The sequence below is a fragment of the Epinephelus fuscoguttatus genome, linkage group LG18, assembly GCF_011397635.1.
Source record: "Epinephelus fuscoguttatus linkage group LG18, E.fuscoguttatus.final_Chr_v1".
Lineage (NCBI taxonomy): Eukaryota > Metazoa > Chordata > Actinopteri > Perciformes > Serranidae > Epinephelus > Epinephelus fuscoguttatus.
In genome coordinates, this window is record NC_064769.1 from 32928015 (window position 1) to 32952332 (window position 24318).

The 24318-nt window shown below is 41.9% G+C and overlaps 1 protein-coding gene across 2 annotated transcripts in view; it reads right to left on the reverse strand.

Moving 5' to 3' along the window:
• cntfr (ciliary neurotrophic factor receptor) overlaps positions 1 to 24318 on the reverse strand; it is a 348331-nt gene that overhangs the window by 269902 nt on the left and 54111 nt on the right. For both annotated transcript variants that reach the window (XM_049603655.1, XM_049603654.1), the window contains one exon: positions 18794 to 18834. The gene's annotated coding sequence lies outside the window, so the exon portion shown is untranslated. The remainder of the gene's footprint in view (positions 1 to 18793; positions 18835 to 24318) is intronic.

Below are 24318 nucleotides of genomic sequence, written 5' to 3' on the forward strand. Positions count from 1 at the left end.
CACTCACAAGTCATTCAGCAGTTAATCTGAACAGGAGCAGGATGAGAGGAGCTGATGTGTCATTATTGAGGCCCACCTTGAATTCCACCTGCTCATGCTGCACTCCTCCTGCTCGTAATGAATTCACCCCACTCCATCCTCTTCTACAGTGTTTGTCACAACGTGCGGAGATTGCAGCGGCTCATCAGGTGATCCTAATTGCAATTGTGTTTACACGCAGTCTCGGAAAAGCAGAAGCCCTAATCTCCATCTGTGCATCCATCATCTATCCATTTAGCCATCTATCCATTAGTACTGAAGTGGTTAGTCAATTAACACAATTATTGATTGGATGCTTTGCAGTTTGGAGCGTTGGTCAGGCTAAACAAGCAATATGAGGACATTTCTGAAGCAGAGTTCTGCACAGATCTGATCTCAAAGACGGGCCTTTAAGTAGCAAACCTGATTGAATCGGCTCTAACACTGCATGTGGCGCAGAAGACAACACACAAAGTCAGCAATCAGAGGATTAAAATGTTAAAATATAACAATTATCAATAATATTCTCATTTGTTAACCACTCTGAATTAATGCACTGGCTACATAACAGTATCAGCCTGTATCTAGCATGACTAAGGGGCGCAGTCAAAACCTCTGTTTACAATTAGTGTCTGAATTCTCTGAACACCACAGGATGGCGACTGTAACACGCTCTGCAGGTACTTCACTGACCCTCTGAACTTCAGCAATCACTTCACATCCCTCTTGCTGTTCAGTTTGCTACTTCGAGCAGCGGCCAACAGTAACATTACACATGTATCATATGTTTGTGAAAATCTTAAAATGTATTTGGAGACATTTCTATTTACTGTTTGTCAACCATATGCCCTGTTACTGACTTTGAATCTTGCTAGCATAATGTTAGCTTTCTGGCTAAAGGATTCTACGAGCTGAGTGGACTTGAAATAGCCTCCGTTGTTAAGTCGCATCTATAGTTCGTCCTTTTTACTGGAGTAGTGAATTAAGTGTCCATTGCATAAGGACCTTATAGGGCAGTAATGACTGTTCCAGGTATGGGGTAAACCCTCAGGTGTTACCAGGGACTTGTGAGAGGTTTTTGATTGCAGAAAACATAAAAATACGAATAAATATTCTTAAACTTTTTTTTTTTTTCATTGGTAGGTGAACATGATATATAAGCAGGAAAATGCTCTTCAATGTGTCCATTATCAGTTTTTAAGGTCCTTCAAGAAGGAACCGTCCTCCACTGCACGTCGGACGGTAATGGACACCTGGTTGGGCATTATCCCTTACGTATCCTACACTGTCAATCCAGTCTCACTCCAAAGGCGTCAAAATCCGGCGCATCGTCATTGACTTTCAGTGTCAGGCGTGGACAAAAAAAGCAGTCCTTTCAAGTCGGCATTATATGCGGCTGGTTGCTGTTATTGTTTAACAGCGCATCAGGGGGAGACGTAGCGGGGCAACAAAAAAATGCTAAGTTGGCGGAAGTCCGACTAGGGCAGGCAAAGGATTGGTGGATGGGTCCAAGTAGCGTTCACTAGTGATGGCCAAATGAAGCCTCATGAAGCATTTTCTTTATTTTCTGAGCCCACTATATGGCACTCTTGGTTTAAAGAGAGAGGCTCAAAGAATGGCAATTTAGTGTGTTTTAAACCTTTTATTGAACAAAAAGCGCCATCTAGTAGGCTCAGAAAATAAAGAAAATGCTTCATGAGGCTTCATTCTGCCATCACTCGCGTTCACCCCGGAGGCCAGGTTCCACTCCTGTACCAGTGTCAAGCCAAACCCTGCTCTTTTTTCCAAAACCCAACCACATGCGTGTTTGCAAAATGTAACCATGTTGCTGAAGGAAAAAAAAAATTCAGTGGATCAATTGTGGTGTCGTACCAGCGTTGTGCATTTATTTGAAAGAGACTGTGTGCAAACGTTTCCTGTACAAATTGAAGTGTATTTTAAAAACAGACGATGCATGTAACAGGCAGAACTTGACATGGCGTCCTAGAATGTCAACAACCAACTGATCTCGACATGAAAAGCCGATGACCAAACATCTATGTGACGAGGTTGGACTGAGAATACGTTGACATTCTATATGTCGTCCAATTCAGAGCACTGGTCATTTGGATTTGATCATCTTGAAACGCCTGCGTCTGGATCAGGTTGGTCCAATCCATTTCCAAGTTCCAGATCTGCATCACTCAGATCCAGAATCCTGAATAGATTTTACGGCCTGTAGTACAAATTTCAGTAAAGTTTGATTTAAATTAGGAACTATCTGATCAAAGAATGAGAAACTAAATGCAACCAGATATTTGCTTTGGGGACGTTGCTACTCTGCATTAACACTAGCATCATTTACAGTACGTGCTTAAACAAAGATTGCCAGGGCAGCACCATTTAATGACTCCTAATTTTTGTGTTTCCTGCACTGTTGTTCGCCATTGTGACCCACTGATTAGCATCAGGAAATCATTTAGTGAAATTCAGTATTAAAAGCATGAAGTCCATCTTTTGCTCTCCCGCTACAAAGCAGATAGAGCATTAGTGGGGAAGAGACGTTTCATTACATCCTTTTTGCTTCATTGTGAAAAACTGTGTTATGCCTCAGAGTCATTTCTTTCATTAAGGAACCTGGGTCATTATTGGCCCAAGTATAACGAAACTCACAATTGAAATTCTTCATCTCGAATACATTTAATAATAATGGGGTATTATTCCCCATCTTATTCCCCTACATTAAATAATACTATTCCCAGGGCCCATTAAGAAACTTAATCATCGGGGGCTGAAATACACTGCGGAAAGATAATTACAGCTGATGATATTCGCAGATAAGTCACAGATGATCAGATGATTTTTTCTTCTCTTTCTTTCTTCCTTATAGTTTAACTTTCTGTAGTTTTCTTCCGCAGCTATCAGGCTCACTGCTCACTGCGATCTGTCTTGGTTAAGGATTTTAAAGTACTGGGAAGCCGGCAATTGGAAAAAAAGTGTCAGAAGAAGAAAGAGAAGAAGATAAAAAGAGGTGAATTGGGAATAAAAAAAAGGATAAAAGGTATAAAAATAGACATGTGGGAGGCAGAACAATAAATCATTTACAGACATACGCAGGGGTAAGGTCATCAGGGTTTAAATATTCATTATGGGTGTCAAGTCGAAGCTTTTAGATCTTGTGGGATACAGTTTCGCTTCCCTCCTCATTTGATGTTTATGTTCGCTGAATTATGCATCAAAACCAATGTTATAAATACTCTTAGTGGGTTTTTTGTTGTCGGAAAAGGAGGTGCTCCCACGTGACAAGAGCACTGCCAGACATCGAAGTTTAAATCCCGCCGGAGTGACCTCGTATGTAAAAGTGCATGGAGTCAGGGCGCTGTGAGGCGCAGTGGGAGAACACGCGCTGAGCAGCAGATATATTCAAACTACAATAGATGCTGCAGAAACAGGAAACACAAAGGAGAGCAGGTTGACATTTACATCGAAGGCATTTAGCCGACACACTACATAGCGATTGGCTTCATGGCACTTTAACGGGACACCTGACATTTGATGGAAGCATTGTCCACTTTAGGGATCTAATTTGTGATCTTGCAGTTATGGGATGATTTCTCTCTTCACTTTAACTCTCACAGTTAAAGGGTTTAAGCTCTTATCTGTAGTACTCAGCAAGTAGAGGTTTCCTGTGTTGAAAGACACTTCAACATGTCCAGTGATCGCACTGGCTGTTTGGTGATGTTGTAGAATAATGGGAAGTTTTCTCAACTATGGAAATATGATAGAAAATGTCATATGGTTAATTTAAGGAAAGCAAAGTAATTTTCAAAGCAACGTTTCAGGTTTGTGTTACATAAAGCAGGGTCTGACACTGAACTCTTTGTTTGCTTTGCACTCTGAACTAAGTACTCTGCTGTAATTTGTTGTCCCTTCTCTCTAGTGGTCTCCTTGAGCCGCATCAGTGTGGTTAGTCTGTCTCTCAGTGGCTCCCTCTTCTCTTGTCTCAGTGCTGTATTCTCTCTGTTTTCCTACTGTATGAGAAACGGCATCTGCAGCCCAGTCGCCAGAAGAAAATGTTGGTGTAATTTGCACGTGTTGTCTCAACTTCTCTAAAGTGACATAATGTATAGGAGCTGCCTTTTGTTATCAGGAGGTGGAGGGGATGGCAGATGGCATGTTACCTTGGTGAGACACCTGCCAAGCTGCAGACTACTGGGAACCTGGGTGTATTAATATCCACACATCCTGGTGTCTCCCAGTGGTGTTTGCAGCACCAAATGAGTGCGTTTCAAGGCAAAAAAAAAAAAGATATTTTCCTAAGCACAACCAAGTGATTTCTGATCCTAAGCCTAACGATGGAAAAATAAAGTTCCAACGTATCCACCCAAAAAAACTGCACAAAGGTAGCGTATCCATTGCTTTGCAAAAACATACTATACAAACATTTTTTTCTTGCTCTTGGTTTGCATCTGAGTGGTGACTTAAAGCTGGCGTTTTGCAACATCGGCTTATAAAAAGGTGCATCACCGGACGTTTTACCAATTGAGCATCTTATTTCACCATTGTTAAGTTCAAGCCACATATAAATTCTGAGCCAGCGGGCAGCTGTGAGTCGGGGGCTAGAGCAGGTCATCAACTAACTGAAAGATCAGCAGTTTGATTCCCAGCTCCTCCAGTCCGCCTATCGAAGTATCGTTGGGCAAGATACTGAACCCCCAAGTTACATGTTAATGATTTACTGAGTATGATGTTATGTGACATTCTGGGACGCCGTACATGCATTGTCCATTTTCAAAATACAGTTTTGTTTTCACAGGAAATTTAACATTTGCATACAGTGTTGTTCAAAATAAACACAAATCGACGTTCTTTTCCTTTAACAACACATGTACGTGGTTGGAATTAGGTCACAAAATCAGGTGGTTGGGTTAGGAAAAAGAAACATGGTTTGGCTTTTCTGGACCCATCCACAATCCCTCTCGCCCGCCCTACTCGGATTTCCACCGTCTTAACTTTCGTCCTTGCCCGGCTGTGTTTCCCGCTTCCCCCAGGTATCATGCCAGAGTGAAAGGACAGCTTTTAACGTGAGTGTTTGACGCTAGAAGTCACTGACCGAGCGCCACATTTCGAAGACTTGGAATGACACCAGGGGTCTCATTTGTAAACATTTGCTACGCACAAAAGGAGGCTTGAAAGAAGTGTACACCACTTCCCACAGAAAAGTTGTGATCTACTAAAACAGACTTGATTGGAGAAACTCTGATCCATGCTTACGAACACTTTGGAGATTGGGAATTTTTGGTGTACGCCATTTTTGGCTTTTGTTTGTGCCATCATTTTCAGTCTTGATCCTACACACATTTTGTATTGAACTCTGAAACTGGTCATTTCTGAGGCTGCTGTTGGTGCCATGTTTGTCTGCATTTTATTGCTCAGCATATTTAACATTCTGGCATCTTTTGAAAGGGGCCAAAATGTTAGGTGCACTTATTTTAACATTACATTATAATGTAAAGTGCTGTTACACTGTCACGACTATTACTACTATTTTCCAGTCCTCCCTTGCCGCCCTGCACTTGCCCCTCTCCTGACCTCTCTCATTTTCTACAGTTTTTCCATCCGCATTATTCTTTCCCTCTCCATGTCCCTTGTATCTGTTCATTTATCACCAGCCACATCTACTCTCCCTTCCAATCTCCTTCCACATATATCTCTCTACCATCCATCCATTTCCCCCCTCTTTTCCTTATTCTCTTCCTCTTGACTTTTTTCTCTCTCTTTATCTCTCTCTATTACTTTCCCCCTCTCCACTCTCTGCCGGGTGTCCTGTTCCCTCTCTCTCTGGGAGTAGCAGACCTCCTGACGGCTCAGTATTGATCCTTCCATCTCCCTCTCATGCTCCCTCTCTTTCCGTCTTGCACACACACGTGCACACACACATGCATTAGGGTGACAAGATAAAAGGGTTTGTATGCCCCAAGGCAAAGCCAGCCAAACATGAGACCAGGGGCTCTCAGCCTCCCGTGCATGTATCAAAACCAGAGACACTTAACAAACCCAAGGCCGTGGACACATTCCCATATCTCTGGCAGGAACCGTCCGAAAATTACCATTAGATTTATTTACAACAAGCTTATTTTTATCTGCGAGCCGAGCGCCGCGTGAAACAACATGAATCTTGTGGAATCGTGGTGTTCGAAACATTTTTCAGCGGTTGCCTCAGAAGGCTTAAGGCAAGCAGCACGCTCTAGTCTCTGTAAAGGAAAATTTCCGGATAATAATGCTATTTATAATCTTTGCCTTGGGGGGGGAATACTTGACTTGAACTGGAAGAAGTTCCTTGTTTTTCTGTTAAACACTGTTCAAGCAAAGCTGTTTTGGAGATTGTGTTTAGGGGACAGTCTCTAATACATATGTAAATAAATTGGAAAAAAGAGAAAAGGGGAAAGTTGAGACGCTGGTCTCTATTTGTTCAGCTGCCTTCATCCCTATTGTCTTCACAAGGAGTTCAGTCCTGAAGGGCTGAAGTTGCCAAAAGACACAAAGCTATCACAGTATAGTGAGAATCAAATTAAAGAGGGACGCAAAGTATCATTGATTTGTGAGCAGGTGTTAGAGGTGCATGAGTTTCAAAGCTACAAACTAAAGTCTGTCAGGTGCAGTATATATTTCGCCTTTACTGTAAAGTTTGCTGAAAGTTATACGATGCATTTAGCGATGCCTATAATCAAAAATACGACCATACCTATCAGAAAATGAGTACAAACAGGAGCAAGTGTACTGTTACAATATGGGAAGCATATTTTTGCACTCCATTACAACATCTTTATTTGTGATTTCAGGGGTAGTGTATTTCAAATAATGCTCCCACTGCAGTATCATTTTATATTACACCACTACTTGCTCCATGTTTACTGTAAGCATGGTGCTCATGGTGCTCTGTTGTGTGCTGGTGTTATTCGCAATACATGAATGGCTGTTGTGCAATACTGTTATGTATAGTATGTCTTTTTATGATTTTTTATGGTGTATGCTTTTCATTTCTTCTGGACTGTTACTGTAAGGCAGCAATACTCGTGCAGCTCCTGAGTCCAAGACGAATTTCCCTATGGGGACAATAAAGTATGTCGTAACGTATCGTATCGTATCGTATCATATCATATCGTATCATATTGAGCAATCGGTAGCATATTTCAATAGTACACTCAACAATGAAAACTCAACTCCAGGCATTTGCTCCTAGTGTTCTGCACCACTGTTCTTGAAGATGAAAAGTAACAGGCAAAGAGCTTTAAAGTGACATATTATTCTTAATAAGTGCTATGCGGTGGATTTAATGTATGCTGATGTGAAAAGTAACTGATAAATACGTAAAAGAAACTTTAAGGAACTTGAAAGTGTTTAACTTTGAGAATAGAATTTGGTGTGGCAGTACGTCCACCAGGCCAAGGCAGTCAAACTAGGGGAAACACTAGAGCGCCGTCACTACTTTTACTTCACTGCTACATGCCTTTTATTTTTTGTATCTCTTTTTTCCTTCATTCAGTATTGTAACAGACTTTGTAGTCTTGTTGAGCCCTTTGAAGCCTCAGCAAATTGGCCTTGTTTTTTTTTTTTAAACTTTGCAAGAAGGCAATGAGCAATGAATGAAGAAAGGACCCAAAAAATTAAAGAATTAAAGACAAGAAATTTAGTTTAAAAAAAAAGAAAGAAAGAAAATAAAAAAAACAAACAAGGAAATGAAATAAACTTGAAAAGAGTGCTTAAAAATTCAAAGAATTCTGTAATATAATTTTAAACTGTAATAATAATTATATAGTTTTCCTGAGTCCTTTTAATTTTAATTTTTTTATTTAAAAAAAAATAAAATTAATTAAATTAAATTAAATTAAATTAAATTAAATTAAATTAATAATTATATAGTTTTAGAGTCTTTTTAATATAAAATATGGAGAAAGAAATCGCACCCATTTGCTCAGGGTTCAAAGGTTTAAATACTTGCAAAAGGTGTCTGAAAGCAGCACAAGAAAGTGATGTTGCTCCAGGTTTCAAAGGGTTAAGATAGTTATGAATATAATCATTATTACCATGTTGTTTTTCTCCATCTTTTAGGACTGTCCTCTAAGTTACTCTGATAAATGAAGGTTGTTCTAAACAGATTTTATTTGTCCAAAGGCGAAAAAATAAAATAAAATAAAAAAAATAAAAAGGTGATGAATGCAGTAGGCGACAGAAAAGAAACAAGCAGAATTAATAAACAAAACAGATAAAATAAAAATAAAAGTGATATATATAAAACTAAAATAAAATCTCTGCTCATGTTACAAAGCAACTGCCCTCTGAAATCAGTTTGCAGGTCCGTCTCTTTTTCCAGCTGGCATGCTCAGAATTTAGAGTATGATGCTTTTGTTCAAGCACCTTTCAGCAGAGCAACTGCATACATTTCAGATGGGAATACAACTCCTCACCATGGCGATGTTAGTGCCATGCCCCATCCACTGCGCCCCAAAGCTAACAAGAGGTTGTCGGGAATCGATACCTGGCATGAAAAACGATGTGACTTTCAGCTGCCGTGGCCACATCAATCACGCCATTACCATTAGCTCATCTCTCGACACCAACTTGGACTTCTCTCTCCTGCCCCTCCCATCATCTCTCCACTCCGATGTCACCATTTTTCCCTCTCCTCCTCCACTTCTCTCTGTCTCTCTTCCTTTTTCCCCCTGTCTCTCCCCCTCCCTCTCTCCCTGCCAGCTCAGCGGATGCCCCTTGTCACAGCTCCTATTTCAGCCTTCTGAAGTTTCCTAATTGATCGCAATTAGAGCCGCTACAGAGCAAAGGGGTGGGGGGCAGACAAACAGACATGGGGAGAGAAAGTGTATATGCATGTGTGTGTGTGTGTGTGTGTGTGTGTGTGTGTGTATGACAGGGAGACAGAGACAGAGAGAGATTAAAATCAATGAGCCTGTTTTGAGAGTGGTTATATTAGCAACTGGACTACATTTGACCACAGACTGCTGAGGTAATAACATGAGAGACAAAGGGGAGTGACAGAGAGACAGACAAAGACAGACACAGAGAGACGGAGAGTCACAGGAAGATGGGAAAAAAACAAAACAGACTTCTGATGGGAGAGAGTTAAGTGACACTGAATGGGAGGCATTAAAAGAGACGCAGGAAATTAGACACAAAATAAAAACATTTTGATTACAGACACAGCATTAGAAACACATCAAAGCAACAGAAGGAGTAATATACAACTACCAACAACTTCAAAACTGTCTTATGAATATTATTTATATTGTTTGTTAAATGTGCGTCCTCCAACACACATGACCAATCTTTGCCTCTACTCAACTGTGTTCAGGTCTAGGAAAAGGTGTCCTGTGGCTTGTTGGGATTTCGAGGTAAGGCAAAGTATTAGGGCGACATGGCTCTTCAAACAGAGGTTTTTCAGAGGCAGACTTCATACCGAGTGTTTTGAGAAATCACTGTTGAAATGGCCGCAAGAGTAACAAAAGACAACTACAAAACTACAACAAGAAAACCTTGCCTGGAGCCAGCTGACATTGGGAGAGAGGCAGGGTACACCCTGGACAGGTCGCCAGACTATCACAGGGCTGACACATAGAGACAAACAACCATTCACACTCACATTTACACTTATGGACAATTTAGAGTCACCAATTAACCTGCATGTCTTTGGACTGTGGGAGGAAGCTGGAGCACCTGGAGAAAACCCACACTGACATGGGGAGAACATGCAAACTCCTCACCCAGGTAAGAACCAGGAACCCTCTTGCTGTGAGGCGACAATGCTTATCCCCACGCCGCCTACATTTTCTTTGTTAATAAAAAATTTAAAATTTTCCTTTTCTTTATAACAAGCAGAATTTATATTGCTAGTATGCCAAAGTCTTGGCCGCTAATTAGCAAAGTAGCTAGCCAGCTAATGTTACTGTTAACGTTAATGTTATTGTTGATTTTGTGCATGACAGTCCTGCAGTTTCTCATATTTCCATGCTGCATTCCCCCTTTGATATATAACGCCCAAAATTTAATTAAATCCAGCAGCAAAGTTGCTGCACCTCTATGTTGGTGAACATTCTCAGTCATCCAGGTCATGGTATTTCTAAGTGCTATATTGTCGGCAACGAACCTTGTTTGAGCTTTTTAAAGATGTTTCTCCTTTCGTCCAAGAGACTTCTTCGGTTCTAGGACTGAAGAGGCCTCTTAGATGAGAGGTGAAATGTCTTCCAGAAACTCAAGCAAGTTCAATTGCGTACGATACAGCACTTGGAACTACCGCTCCTTTAATATTAGTGCCAACTGGAAGGGTAGGAACACAAGATGCTAACGATAGCCTACAGAGCATTGCTAGTGGTCAGGTAAGGAAGCAGAGCTTTTTTTTTATTTATTTGATGACTTGTTTAAACAATCAATAGCATGAAACTTAACTTGAAGATAAATCCAAGCATCCTGACAGCTGCTAAAGAATGCCTATAGCTCCCACAAGAAATAACGACGGCAGACGACGGTGTATTCGCAATGTCCGGCAACACTGTCATGTCTGTTTACATAAATGCCAGCATCAAGGACTAACAGTGACATATCAAGATCTTGAACAGCTGTTCCATTTCAAAGGGGAAGATTTCAATCACTACCCCTCGTGACTCCAGTGTGAAATGCAAGATAGCACTCAAAAATAAAAGGTAGAGGTAGAAGGAAGAAATGATTTTGGGCCATCAAGAAGTGTGCAAGTGTACAAGAAGTGGATATAGCCACTGTTATGGCACCCAGCGGTTTGTTGATTACCGTTTTAAAGCCTTGAGTTCGACATTTTAGCCATCACCATTTTGTTTTTTTCAGAGCCAGGCGTGACCTTATTTGGATGAGAGGTGGAGCTATCGAGGAACATGGGATGACCCTGACTGAGAACCTGAGGACTATCATTGTGGTGGCAACTTATCAATCACAAGGTAGCTACACCCTGCTTTACTGTCCCATTTGTTCTAAATGGGACCATAGTTTACAAACTGAACAGCATGCTGTACTGAAGACTTGAAACTTAGACCATAAACTAATTAAGAAAGTGTTTACTGAGGTGAAATAAGGTCATTTTCTCATTGACATGTACACACAGTTGGGCTTCTTTTTCCAACCAGTGGAGTCGCCCCCTGCTGGCCATTAGAAAGACTGCTGGTTTGAGACACTTCCACATTGCCTTCACTTTTCAGACTCAGTGGCTATGTCCACTTCTGATATACAGTCTATGTTAACACACTGATAGCTAGTGGCAGCCAGTGCAGCTGTATTATGAAGTGATTAGTAACTGGTTGAATACTGTCCGATACTCAATGTCCTAGATCTTCAGTAAGGGTCAGGGGCACAAAAGTTGCTCAGGACTTCCCAACCTGGCATGGTGTGAAGCACTTTTCATTCTTGAAAGCAAGAGAGGAAGAAAGACACAATAACAAGTGTGGAAGGACAGACAGAAAGAAAACAGAGATAGGGATAAGTTGGGATAAAATCAAGAGAGACAGAGTGACTTTAATGACAAATGTAGCAGCCAAGAGTGAGGACAGCCAGAGAGTGAAGGATTTGTAATAGAGAGATAGAGAGGCAGAATGACAAAGAGGAAGAACAACAATGGTGCCAAAGCCTCTTCCATCCTCCTTGCAAATGTCCCTGATCCCCCTTTTTTCTCTCATTTAAATTCCTCTCCATTGTCATTGCAATCCAGGCCTAACCCCCCACCGCCTGGCAAATACACACACACACACACTCACACAAACACTCATGGACATTAGAGTGCACATGCATTGACCTCCAGCAGCAACCAGGGCCATCCCAGGGAGCCGGGCTCACACATCTTCGCTAATCCCCATCAATGGGCACACATGCACAAGCTCACAATGTTTGCTGGAAAGATAGGCTCAAGTTTCCCCAGACTGCAGATGTCAATGTGACCCTAGCCATGCTAACATGGGTGTGGAATAGCAAGCAGCTTGTCACCGAGCATCCAGTGTCTTGTCAGAGAGGCAAGGCCGGGCACGCCAGCGCAGCCCTCACTTGTGCCTTGTCAACACGTATAGTCGATATAGCCAGCCTTAATTCTATTCCTTGCCTTACTATTCCCTGGACAACAGTGCTTAAGACCGCAGTACACTGGCTTGTCAGCAGCGGTATCTTACAGAGCAGACATACTGCTCTCAGTAGCGTTAGCCTGCGATGTCTTCAGAGCTGTCTAGCAGCAGCAGCAACAGGGCTTGAGAATAACGTCTTGTCAGCATGATCAGGACATGGCTGGGTTAATACAATTCCTTGGCTTATCCCTTGTCAGCAATTCTAGGTCAGAGAGATGGCAACAGGCGCTGATCTTAATATTGCCTTGTCAATGTGCATAGCTACATCTGGACTGTCAACAACGCCTGGGATCATGCGAGAGACAGCCAGAGAGAGTAAAATGAGGCCTTGTCTGCACAGTCAGGACAACACTGGTGTTGTATTATCCCCTGCCTTATTGCTCCTGTGTCAGCAAAGCTAGGTCAGAGATGGTTACCACTGATACTCTTACTGTTGCCTCGCCTTGGTCCAGATTATGGCTGAAAGAAGTCCATCCTGCCTCTGGAACAGCACATGCTATTGTTCTTCAGAAATACAAAGCTGCAATGGTGTTAGAGAAAAAAATGGCAAAGCTGTGTTTGAGCCCATCCCTTTAAATTCTTATTAATTAAAGACAAAAAATTATAATGATGTTTTGGGGGTAGTTCAGAGCTTTTGAAGCGGGGGTTGTTTGAGGTACTTATCCATAGTCAGTAGCCCTTTTCAAACAGGAGTTGTGCAAATTTGCAGGAAAGCCCAATCAGTCTTCGTTCAGCATTGGCAGTATAAAAACAAAATTGGGGAGTGCAGCAAAATGCCGCCTACCTACTTTTGTTTATACAGAATGCGCCTTTTTCGGGGCAATGGGGGGCGTGAGCAAGTAACAAAACATGTAGCTCAGCGTGTGACGTAAACAGTGACGTGGAGGGAAGCCGCGGCTGGTCAGTCCTTCGGCGATTCTTGCACAAGTCGGCCCGTCCTTCACCGTCCCCGTCATCTGACGGTTAATGGCCTCTATGTTTTGCGAGGACAAGGAGGGCGCGCAATTCCTTGTCTCCCCAGTTGCTCAACTTCACAGTGTCTGTCAGGTTTGTGTTTCCCTCTTGCTACTAGCTGCTCGCTAATTCCTGCTATCAGCTGTTTCCTGTTTATCTTTCTATATACTTTAGTATACTTTCTATGGATAAGAACACAATTCAACCCTCCTTCAAATAGTCTGAACTATCCTTTTAAAATAATTCTGAGATAACTTATTATCTATACTCACCCCAAAAGTGGGCTATGTTAAAAACTAAAAACAAGAGAACTCAGCAGCATCTCTGTGTCTTATTATAACTTAACTCTATCAAGAGCTGCTGTAGGAAAAATGGAAAAAACAAATTAGTTATTGCAAAAAGGAACAAAACCACAAAAACAAACATCCTGACGTTTGACATAATGAGTGAATATAGATGAGCCCTCAGGTGCTATTGCATCCATTAGTGCAGACAAGGCTTTTCAGTGACACACACACCAACAGTGATAACACATACACACTTGTCGGCAGAAAAAGAGAAACCGGAGGCTAGAATGACTGACGCAAACAAGCACACACATACACACATAGAGAAAAGGACAGAAAACAACTTGTCATATTGTAAAAACTGAAAGTCAATTTCAAAGTCAATTTGCACCAAACTGCATTGGCAGAATAAATCAGGCACCGGCAGAGGGTACATTGTGGACGAATCAATGTTGATATGATCTAAAATAACAAAGTGTGTGCTGTGTGGGACAGAGAGCAAGAGAGTGAGTGTGTGTGTGTGTAAAGGTGATTCTGGCGACAAGGCGACCCCGAAGGATCAAAACACACAGTCTCACATTACCGACGACCCCACACACACACACACACACACACACACACAGACACACTGGCAGCCATGCGCTTGTACGAGTGTAGATGACACGGTGGTGTCTTCTAAGCAATGTGCCGACCTGCATGCGTCACAAACAGTGAGAGAGGAAGATGAAAGAAAGGTTGCCATCTTCACGGACCATCTCACATGTACACCACTTCACAGAATGCACCATGAATTCTGCCTTTGAATGCACCATGAATAAGACCTGGGGTTAAATGTGTATGTGTGCACTGGTCATTTCAGTTAGTCACCCAGACTTCTACTGTCGAATAAGAGTAGAGTAGGCTGTGTGAGGAGACTGGATTTGTTGAGTTCGGAGCTGCAAAACCACTTAGCTTTGTGGCACATTTAAAAATATCAAATTAAATGCATTCAATGGGAAATATGTCAAGAAGCCCAGCTCTTTATGCAGACTTCGCTGGCAGTTTATTGTCTCGCCACCACCTCGCAGAATCTGACATCAAATCCAAAGACCGAAGAGTAATGCTCCAATAAATAGAGATATAGGGTAACTCACCACACAGTACCACCAATATGTTTGCCCACAGCAGTATCAAAACACAGTCGACTGCGTGACACACGATATATTGCAAGACAATCATCTACAATACATCACAATATCTCTGTAGCTCAAGCAAAAAAGTGCAGCTGCAGACACATCAAAACAGGTGAAACAAAATGGAGTTGCATTTGTTCTGGAATATATTAGTGCCAGACCATGATGCATAATATGATGGGAGGCGTGGGCGTGGTGGAGAGCCTGACATTTCAACTTTAAAAAGGTCATGCCCTCCAGTGTGTTAATATTTTTACTGGACCATCTCATCTGGAGGAAACATATTACTTTGCATACCCTTGCCTCTGGCTGAATTAATAGTGCCCTTTAAAGGCTCTATATAATTGTGTTTCTCTGGCAAACAGTGTTGTCAACAATTCCAGCAAAATCATGAAACCTAAAATGTTGTCTTTCTGATTCTCGTTGCAGTTGTGAACCTCGCAAATTCTTCTCACTTTGCTCACACCCTTCGGCTTGACATGTTAGAGTTACAATCTCGGAGATCTTGGTTTCGTTGGCTTTGGCGGAACCTGTGGCGATAATTGCAGCGTGTTTGTTGGCAGACTTTAGCGCTTGAAACGAGGCTGGTGAATTGATTTATATCAGTACATTTTATGAGCCCTGCAGCTGGTGAGATGAAAGGGTTACCACAGCATAGACGATAAGTGTGTGTGTGTGTGTGTGTGTGTGTGTGTGTGTGTGTGTGTGTGTGTGTGTGTGGTGGGGGTGTATGTTTCGGTTTGTGTGAGAGCAGATTATTAGACTGTTCGCCACCTCTGATTTTCGCCACAGACACCACGTTCATAACACTGCAGATGCAAGAGCTTTCATCAGTGGGCCATTGGCTCAATCACAATTGTGTTGCCTCATATGACGATAGATAGTGACGTAAAGAAACACTGTGTAGGGTTTAGCGGCATCTAGTGGTGAGGACTGCAAACTGCAACCAGCTGAAACGTCTCCCGGTTAGAATTCCTTCAACTTTCTTTGCTGTTATTTGTCTTTTTCTCTCCAAAACACAGACCAGGCGATCAAAACCGGTAAAAAGCAGTTTCTTGGTTTGTGTTTCTCGAATGCTGTTTGACACGATCACTACTTTTTTCTCTAATAACTTAAGATCCAGGGGTCGGCTGCACAAAGCACCTTAAGTTTGCTCCTTAAATATGACTCTTAGGGTTTAGTATTTCCTTAGCTGAGGAAATTACCTAAAGGTGTTGCACAGAATCTCTTAAAAGGTTTCCTTAGTCAAAGAAAGGCGTTACAGCAATTACTGCACTGTAAGAGATTTTCATGGAGAACCATTTGTTTGCTTTAACATGTGCTTGAGATAGCCTTTTACTACCTGTTGTCAAAACTAAGTATCCTCTCACAAAGTAAAAAGAATGGCAGAAGATAAGAGGACACGAAAACCAAATAGGTGTGAGGAAGAAAATGATCATACTTGTAGAGGCATTTAACAAGACGAACAAACTGAAAAGTAAATTTGATCTGAGGGAGGAAATTGCAATTCCTGTTTGGACGGGAACTTAAGCAGGATGTTCAGCAGACAGGTAAGGGCGCTTGAAACCCAGTGATTGACGCAACACACCGTTGTTTTGTGTACATGAAATAACTTGCCAGTAACTGATTGGAAAGATCCTCTTGCATAAAACCGCAGAGCAATCATTACGTGTATCAGAGCTTGAAGACATCCAGTCAAATTTACTGTGCAAAATCTTCTCAGGGTGCCTAATTTATCACCATATATTTAGCCATGTTGCCGTTAAGATGCGGTCAGAGGTACCTCAAGTTTTTTTCCTTAATTTGTTGGCTAAGGTCCTCTTTGCAGCGGTTTAACAAACTTTAAGCAATTCTTCAAGTATAAGGTTGAGATAAGGAGAAAAACTTAGGGGAACCTTTAGGAGAAGACTTAAGGATGTTTTGTGCAACCGATTTTATTGAAAGGAAACCGTAACTTGGATTTAAAGGAATATCTTCACTTAGGGTGCTTTGGGCAGCCGGCACCTGAAGTTCAGGAGCCGAAATATCGGCAGAGGTCTCTTCCTCTACAAAACAAACAGACCTGGTGATTTACAGCAGTAAAAATGCTGAATAAAGCAGTTTTACGTTGAAAGAAAATCAGTGTTTTTCGGACATAGAGGCTTATAACTGTGGCCAACGCCAAGACATGAAAACATGAATGGCCTTATCTGGAACCATTGTTTGACTTGTCTGTCCTGGGCTACTGTAGATGCATATAAGTGCAACATGGTGGACTCTGTGGATGATGACCTGCTTCCTTTATAGATATAAATGGCTAATTCTAAGGTAACGAAAACACGACAATTCTTATTTTCAGGTGATTATACACTAAAGTCAACCTACTGATTATATTATCCATATCTGCCCATTCATCCTCCCAAACCCTGCACACTCGACCTTTAACAGACATTTAATGAAATGAAAATCTTTTAAAATATTTCTTTTATAAATCAAAACAATCAAAAATATCTAACAATGTTCAAGCATATTGTTGAGTGCTACACAAGGATGAAGAGAACAACGCAGAGGGACTTAAGGTCAACGTGAACATCAGGTGGCTGCACTTTCTTTGATGCCATCAAAACCCAACACAACCCAACTCAAAGCAAACTAAATTCCTGAAGTCCTCAAGGAGAAAACCTATCATCACCAATCCCATCAACATCCTTACCTGTAACAGACAGAGGGAACTACTCTCCTGAGTCTCAGTCTCCTGAGTCCTCCCTCTTTCCAATTCATTTAACGTATCTTGTGTATCTGAATCTCACTTCTTTGTTTATTGTGATTATGCAACATGACATATGCCTTGCTGCGAGCCAAACGTCCCGATGGGGGGGATAAATTCTTGAACTCGAACTCAATTACAGTTCTGGCGAAAACAGAACTGTGCAGTAATTACAGTGCATTACACCTGGTTGTCAGCAGTAGCCTGGAGCTTCTGCAGGCTCATGTCCTCGGTTCAAATCCCCGGACTGGCATGGGCTGGGGAAAGCAAATGAGTAATGATTGTCGACGATAGTCAAACTGCCCTTAAGCAAAGATCTTAACCTGCAGTTCCTCTGGTGCTGCTGCTGAGTGAGCAACAATCTGCATTCGCTTATTCTGTATGCAAATATCATCATTCTGTCATTCATGTCTAAAAATAAATCTATCATATGCAGACTAGTTTTATTGATTTAAATGAGTGGCATTAAACTTTAGCGTCAGGTCTCTGAGTGTGTATACATACTATTAGTGTTCAAAGCATTGCGGCAGGCATGGACTTCCCTGTATGTAACCTTATAGTCCTGAGCTGTCAGCATGAATGCATGGCAGTGGCCTTCATGGAATCTGGATGTCTGTCTACGTGTGTGTCCACCCCGTCTGCGTATTTCCTGTATGAGTATGTGTGTGTGTGTGCCTGAGCGACTTGTGTACGTTTCCCTGTCGGACTTGTACATGTGTGCGTCGCTGGCATTTCTGGACAGAGGAACTCTATCCGCCTCTGCAGAGTCCTTTCAACGCCCCGCCACCACGCACACACAAACACACATCACACATCCTACTGCTGACACGTGCATGTCACCACGGCAACCAGATACAGCCAAAGACATGCAACTGACAGAGAAGCGGAGACCACCATACTGGCAGGCCAGAGGTTCTCATCATGGGGGTTTGAGAACAGCTGCTGGGATCACTTGTTGAATCAGAACTTGTGAGTTTTCCAACAATGTTCTTGGACTCCAACGCATCAAGCATTTAATTGGGAATCTTAGCGACTGATTCCGTGCTTTAATCTCATATACAGCCGGCCTTGTTCTCACATATGCTAAACAGGTTCGCAGTACTCCTGCGGCTTTTCACACATGTGGCTCCTATTGTTGATCTGATCTCGTACAGCGTGCTCAGGCGCTGAAAGCCGTCATCTTCGAAGTGGTGCGAGGGAAGATCGAGATGTGATGGTGATGGTGATGGTAGAACACACTTACAAGGTGATGCAGATTCACTGCTTACACGGTTGAGCAGGAAAACAAAGAGCGAGAGCAACGTTTATGTCAATTTATACGGCAAATGAAATGAGTTTCACGCACCCCTGGCTTGTGAAACTTACTCAGCACAAATAACAAAAGCAGCGCATGAAGTCTAAATTCGACGAGACAGAAAAGCAGGAAAACAATTGAGCTGCAGCGTGTTTGTGTTGCAGCAAAAACATCTGTTGTAGATTCACAGAACTTACCTTGGACAGGACCAAACGTCGGCACGATCCTCCTCTTCACCCTGTCAAAAAAACAACAACAAAGAGTTAGTCAATACGTCACCAGATTTGAGTTTATAGACATCTGGTTGCAACCCTTAAAGAAAGCTCATCTATGCTGATATTGAGGAGAGCGCCTGGCGTGTCTTCTCCGTCTTTTAAACACATTGGAAAATTCAACTGTACTGGCAACAAGATTTGAATTAGCAGGATAATACAACTTAAAAAACACTACGAAACTCAAACCCCCCTCAAGGGATTGTTTAATTGGATGAATAATGTGAATGACAACATGCTGCAAAGAGATTTCCTCCTGAATTTCTCCCCATTCCTGCTTTTCCATGTCATCCAGCCTCCCAGCGACATTCCCTCAATTATTTCCTTCCTCCTCCTATCTCCATCCCACCTATTTCTTCAGTCAGTAATGGTGTTTATTTAATCATGGAAGTCCAATTCTGAACGTATGGGCACCCCACAGGCAGTCTATAGCGCAGCCTTATCTACTCTGTGCATTCCCTTCCTCCATTGCTGCCTCTTTTCCATCTGGTTTCCATTCTCCCCACCTGCCCATCAGTCTGCTGCCAGGGACAGGTGAGCCTATTACACGCTCCTCACGCTGCCTTATACACACTCATACGTACGCGCGCATAAAAAAAAAAAAAAAAAAAGCACCAGCTCTGCTTCATGGTAACTTAGCGTGCCATGCACATCAGCCAAAATCTGCTGTGCTGTAAAACGGCTGTTACCGCAGGCACGTCACGCTCCTGATGAAGTGGTCTAGTGCTGAATATAAAAAGCTGCAAAAAATTGGAGTTTCACTACCAGAGAATGGAAGAGAATACAATGGGATATGTATAACAGGGGGAAAAAAAGCTGGGGTGTGAAATTGGACTTTGAAGCTTTGAAAGCGAATCAACTTTAATACGACATTGAAATGTCGAGTGTAATCGAGTCAACTTTTATAATGAGTTAATGACTTTAAATTAGGAGATGAAGGAAATATCGATGCACTTCAGTATTGCCATATCATGTTTTTTGATACGGTATCGATTCTCTAAAACACTTTAACATTTCCTAGATTTTCTTTAGCCTGGAAATCCAGACTCAAATCTAGAAAGATTTTGAGTCTGGCCCTCACCGATACACCCTTCCTACCCAAGGGGCGACACTAACTGAGGCATATTAAATGCTGCTGCACGCACTTGGATAGCACGATGGCCAATCAGAGCAAAAAACAAGGTGACGTATTCATTGCACTAAGCCCCATTTGTTTGCCGACCAGTGGGGCTAACTGATAAATTATGCTTTTGCCGTATCCCTTCGGCAAAACGGCAAAAATGTCCTTCCTGGAAGCGAAGGCTTCTAGGGCAGTCTTCTGTTCCTCTCTCAAGGAAAAAGATGAGTGTAGTTTTCTTAGCGGTTTTTCCAAAGCTAAACTGAATGGACGCGGTCCTTCGGCAGCTGCCATCTTGGCTGTTTACTTTCCGACTCCTACGGCGCAGCGCTGTCCTCATCATGTTACACCCGTCCAACAAATGATCTGATTTGTCCAATAGGCGATTCAGCGGGCTCTGCTCGTCAGGGCCAGATTTCTGTGCAGTGCAATTTGGAATTTGCTAGGGGCGGGGCATCTGGATTTCCAGGTTAGATTTTCTTAACTTGTTTACCTAAAGAATCCTACAAGCAATGTTATTCTATTCACTGATAAAGGAAAATGTTAATTCCATTGCTCAGATGATGTTGAATGTTACACGAAATATGACAAATAATAAATATAGATCTCACTGTTCTGAATGCATTAACAAAGTAGCCTGTATTTTTTAAACGATGTAACAATTTTCTTTAAATTAAATAAAATAAAATTAACATATATGGCCTCACTTAGCCCACAGTGTCGCAATATATTGCAATATATTGAATCGTAACCCCTGATATGTATCCTATCACCAAATCCTTGCCAATACACAGCTCTACCATAAATGCACCTCAGCAGAGCTTTGCTTCTCTGCCCGAGCCTGATTATCCCCCCAGACTTGAATCAGGTCACATTCTCGCCAATTTACCTGTGTTTTTTGTGCCTTTTTTTCTCTTTCGTATAATGAAACTCTTGCATTTCTCATGGGTAAATGGCGGGAGCTGTCTGGACTGAATCAAGGTGTGGGGGGCGGGGATAGAGAGACAGGGAGAGTGATGGAACAAGGGAGCAGTACAGTGGAAAACTAGGGGAGACAGATTGATCATGCAAGAGGGGGTCCGAAAACAAGACGAAGACGAATTCATTGGCAGTATTTTCTTCTGCCTCCCCAAAAGTGGGAGAGATGGTGATCATTGTCTGTGCGCTACATAGCTGTGGGCCGCTGCGCACACTCAAGGACAGAGATGCAACACAGGGCGCAGTCGTTCTGCTGAAGCTGTTGTGTTTGAGACGCAGAGCTGACGACAAACGGTTGAGATATCAGAAGGAAGAGAAGAAGGGGAAGTTGTGCAAGGAGACACGTCACCCCTGTGCTTGTAATAAATGTTTTAATATATATATTTATATTAATAAAAGTAACTTATTATAGGTAAAATGGTGAGCGATCAGTTGGTGGCCTTGTGGAACTTTGAGACCTTTAGTCAAGGGTATAGCAGATGAAGTGGACGTTCGTCAAAAGTTCGTCAAATCTGAAGAATAAAGTCTTTCTCCTTCTTCCCAGGGAACTTTAAAGAAATTTAGAAATCATTATGAAATCACAGATTTTCTTCCCTGAACATTTACCATTTACATTAATTGCATCCTTCATAGTTAGGTCAATATAGGCTTTCTATCAGGCTCAAAACTGCTGCCGTGGTTTCGGCTTGTACAGAAACTGTTTGGGTTCATGTAGGTTCAGGCCTACATTTTCAGACCCAGCCAAAGCTCTTAACCACAACAACAAGCGTGAGAATACAAGTATATACATTGGGGTTTCACTTCCCTATAGCTCAAAATATTCAGGCTGTAAGGAACCAGCACACGTCAAAACAAACAGCCAGTGGTCATTGCTGTGATTCCTCGGAAAATTCTAACGTTAACCAATGAAAATATAAAGACACAGCAGTTAAGTGAGTGGTAGTACAAGGCAGGAGTACAGACACAATTTTAACTTCTTCATTTTTAATATATAAATTTTGTGATTCTATCTTCATTAAAAATAACGACAGTATTCATCTTCTAATTATTTGTGGTGGTAAAACATTCCCTGAATTTATCTGGAAGCAGAAATGGCTCTCTGGCCCTCCAAAGGTTTCAGTCAAGAGCCAACAAGATAACGATTATGTACTCTGGGCTTAAAAGTGATGATTAGCGCACCAGCAGACAACTCATCCCCATGCATTAACTACAGCGAGAGCATTAAAAGCCAGAAAGCGTAGAAATAGTTTCCCTTAATATAGATGAGCAGGAAACACATGTTATGGCCTTTTGGTGTAAATCCTGTTATAATCACAGCAATCAATTTCTTAGTAATCCTGTTTTGGCCGGGATTCACTTGGCGCTCTCGCACCAACTGCAAAAAAGTTTCTGCCTCCTCGCTTCATCCTATGGTGTTTGAGTTCAATAAAAATACATTTCAGATATCACGTCTCTTTACATTTACTACCACACATAAATCTGACCTCGGTATCACAGTTAGGGATTTTGCTTGTTTTCTGTGTTGTTGCTGTTTTTATGTAGAGTCAAGGCAGCCCATCTCGGTTTCTCTAGAGGCTGCCTGTCTGCCTGCCTGCTTGGCTGGAGGAGAGAAAATGAAAAAAAAAAAAAAAAAGCTGAAGGTGGGAGAGATTTGCTGATGCTGCCGTGCAGCAACATTGCAGAACGTGCTATCATGTGAAACATCACCTCTTAGACTCTCCCGCTCTCCCTCTTCTTGTTTGTTCCTCCTCTATCTGCTGCTCTCCTTGTCTCAGTCTCCCTTGCTCTTTCTTTTACTTTGCCTTACACTCACAGTCATGTACACACACACACACACACACACACACACACACACACACACAAACATTTCTCTCCTTTTCTCCTTCTTCCAGACCTTGACACCAGCTGTACTTTTCCAATTCAGCAGTTCTTCAACTCTCCAGATGACACGACGGGATTTCACACCAGCTAAGAACACAAATAATAACACTAAACAAAAAAACCACGCCAAAACAAAACTGAGCAAATCAGCAAAAACAAATCCCACAGGCCTCTGCGCAGCTCCAGATAGGGCGCTTGACAATATTAGCAGGCCATGCTAAAATTATTTATGTGGAGAGTGAAAGAAAAAAGGACCAAAAAGGGTAAGAGTGCTAAATATACAGTCGCTCATTCAGAGGGAGGATTAAATTAGATAAGATGTGGATGCAAACAGTGAGAGAAGACTCTCAGAGATAATTACACTCAGCATGTGTCTTTTTAAAACTAACTAATAATATTCAATATGAGAGCTATAGCATGGCAGCGTGGGTGGGTGCTCACTGCAGTGGTAAAGTCTTAAAATCATGGCTGTACATCCTGATTTAAAGGACGCACACGCTCCGAATCCGACCCGCGGCCCTTTGCTGCCTGTCAACCCCTCTCTTCCCCCCTTTCCTGTCACTCTCCAGCTGACTCTAATAAAGGCAATAAAAATCCTTAAAAATAATCTTTAAAAAAACAGAACATATTGGCCTGACAGTCAGGATTACAAATTCACTGCATGAGCCAGACGCTCGCAAATTGCAAACTTTCCTTGGTGCCAGGGAAGTTGGTCTACGTCCACATTCCTTTGGAGACTGGGTTGAGGAAAATTACTCAAAATGATTTTTAAATTTTGGTGGAAGTGTTAAGCCAGGTCACGCCACGTTTGGCTCAAATCCCGCATTTCCATCTGTCTGATCTCGGACCAACTTATAAACCAAACAACCTGGGGCGACTTTAATTTGAAATGCAAATGGAAACTGTTAATGTGGTCTTGTGTCAAACGCTGGATTACTTTTACATTTTCCATTTTACACCATAAGCACATGTACCAACTAAATGCTGGTTAGAAGATTTTTTTTTTTTTTAAATGACTATATCCTACTGTTCTTGTTATCGAGCTTGCTCAGTAACACTAACAGACATGGCAGTCGGCCATGTCTACTAGCCATACATAATGCACTTTGCAAACAGATGTCTTCGCAGCGTTGTGATTTCTTTGCGGGGATAACAGATTACAGAAAAAAAGAAAAAAGGGGGGGGGGGATATTCACACCCGCCACCAGCCAAAAGCTGGGATTGCATTTGTTCATTTGTCAGTTTCTGTTAGTCTGTCACTTCAGCACGTAACAAGATTTTAAGAACAAGGTCAAATGATAGTCTTCGCTTTCCTGTAACATGCACATCGTCTCTCACTAACTTCTTCTATCTCAAGCACTCATATGGTTTAATATATCATGATTAAGGTCTATATACATCTTGATATTTTCATATGTCCCTTAAAATATCCTGTTTGATTTAACCCTTTGATGTCTATTATCAAACCATTGTG